At 39.3% G+C, this 2,417-nt stretch overlaps 1 long non-coding RNA gene across 1 annotated transcript in view; it reads left to right on the forward strand.

The window, feature by feature from the left end:
• Positions 1 to 766, forward strand: part of LOC139757145 (uncharacterized) — a 2,167-nt gene extending 1,401 nt beyond the window's left edge. Inside the window, exons 1-2 of the long non-coding RNA XR_011714521.1 lie at positions 1 to 382; positions 458 to 766. The exon at positions 1 to 382 is cut by the window's left edge and continues 1,401 nt beyond it. This is a non-coding gene — a long non-coding RNA (uncharacterized lncRNA). The remainder of the gene's footprint in view (positions 383 to 457) is intronic.
• Positions 767 to 2,417: the final 1,651 nt, after the last annotated feature.

Genomic DNA, 2,417 nt, shown 5'->3' on the forward strand with positions numbered 1-2,417 from the left:
CATGTATGACCAGAAGTACAACGATGACTCTGTTAGTCTTTAGGAATGTGGAGGAAACTGCATAAAAGCAACCACAGGAAATACAGTCAGGCATAATCACATATTCCTACACACACACACACACACACACACACACACACACACACACACACACACACACACACACACACACAGCATTACATCCTCTAAGTTGATGGACCTATACCAAAATGGACCGTCTATGGTGCTCATTCAAGAGATGATCAGTTCTTGGGAATAGAGTTCTGCTTTTAAACCTTCATCAGGAGGTGACGTAACAAACTAGTCATGTCTAGTTTATATGATAATTTATATGATAAGTCGAGATATAAAAATCTCTCCTTATTTCCTGTCTGTACGCCAGGTTCCTGACCCTGTCTGTACGCCAGGTTCCTGACCCTGTCTGTACGCCAGGTTCCTGACCCTGTCTGTACGCCAGGTTCCTGACCCTGTCTGTACGCCAGGTTCCTGACCCTGTGTGTGCTATAAACCTGAGTCATCTTCAGACAAGCCAGGCAACTGAGCTATGTCATCAAAATATAGATGATCAAAACAAAAATAGATCTATATGGAAAAGCATTTATGTATGATACTGTATTTATGTGTAAATGTATATGTACTGGTATACTTAAGGGCACCAAGTATGTAATGATATACTTAAGGGCAACAAGTATGGATGATCTAGTCTTTGTATTTGTCTTTGTAAATGTTATTAACCAATTCTTAAATTAAATCCTACTTTTCTTAATCTGTCGTTTCTCTCCTAACAAAAAAGCAGGAAGAAAATAATCATATATATATATGAAGGCAGCAAGTATGAATATGTACATGTGTATATATGTATATGTCTGTGTATGTGTATGTATGTTTACGTTGAATTGTATATGTGCGTGTGTGGGCGTCTTTGTATATACGTGTGTATGTGGGTGGGTTGGGCCATTCTTTCGTCTGTTTCCTTGCGCTACCTCGCTAACTAGGGAGACAGCGACCAGTTATGATATATATATATATATATATATATATATATATATATATATATATATATATATATATATATATATATATATATATATATATATATATATATATATATATATATATATATATATATATATGCCCAGGTACCTTTCCCACTTTGCGAAGTAGATCAGGAACACAAGAGCATTTGTCCTATATAATATGCCAGACTCACAGTTCACCTGACCCACGCTGAGCCACACATACTGCTCGATGGTTTTTCCTCACCGCGTACGTCATTGTTCCCTGGATCACCTTACTAACAGCATGTCGACCTCCAGGTCATTCGGTCCCATGACCGCCTCTATACCTCCTGAATGTTGAGGCCCGATACTTCGAAGCCTCATTCATTCTTCTCCATCATCTTGGTCCCCTTCCCATCCTCCTTGCTCCATCCACTTCAGACACGTTGATCCTTGTTAGTCTGTCTTCCCTCACCTTGTCCATATACCTGTACAGTTTTTGCCTATCCATGTTGGTCCTCTCACTCATACTACACTTCCTACCACACCTCTCTCTTACAATGTCTGCACACTGTCAGCTGGCCTTATACCACGTATCGTCCTTAGGCTGTTTGTTTACAACAAGCCCCATCCTGTTCCTTTTAATGTTAACTCATCCATGCAGTACCGTCGGCACTAATATAGTCTCTAACGTACCCATCTTTGCCCTCCCAGAAGCTGACCCCTCCCTCCCATATACTCCTTAATGCTCTCAGGACCTAAGCCTCCTCTCCCACCTTACGACTCACTTCAGACTCCCTGCTTCCATCCGCTGCCACGTCCACTCATAAAAGACAGTGGTGGCTGAAGCCTCCAGGAAGGTTGACCTCTGACCACAACACAAAGACATACTCTTTGTTGATACAGGAGTGGAAGAAGGTAGGTGTTTCTGTATTAATTTTTGTTGTATAGAGACAGTAAGTCATACATATATATACATCATCGTATAAACGTATACCCATGTATGGAATTCACTGGACTTTGGTATTTCATAAGAACTGAAATATGAATCTATTCGTAAAGACAGGCATTTGCATTGCATTTGTCTATAATAAGGAATTCTGTAGTAAGGTCAGTGCCAAGGAAACAAAGAGATGGGCACATAAGGAAAGGAAGTTTGAAAATGATAATTCATATGAATGATTCTCAGTTAGAATCACTGATGCAAAATTTTAGATTTTCCTTTTCCTATATGATAATGGTTGTACCTAGAAAAACTACTGCTTATGATCATGTACACTACTGGTTATGCACTATTAAACTACTGGATATACACAGGTAAACTAATGGTTATGCTCAGGTCAAATACTGGTTATACACAGGTAAACTATTTGTTATGCTCGGGTAAACTTCAAGTTGCTCAGGTAAACTGTTACAATT

The sequence above is a fragment of the Panulirus ornatus genome, chromosome 25 (assembly GCF_036320965.1).
Source record: "Panulirus ornatus isolate Po-2019 chromosome 25, ASM3632096v1, whole genome shotgun sequence".
Lineage (NCBI taxonomy): Eukaryota > Metazoa > Arthropoda > Malacostraca > Decapoda > Palinuridae > Panulirus > Panulirus ornatus.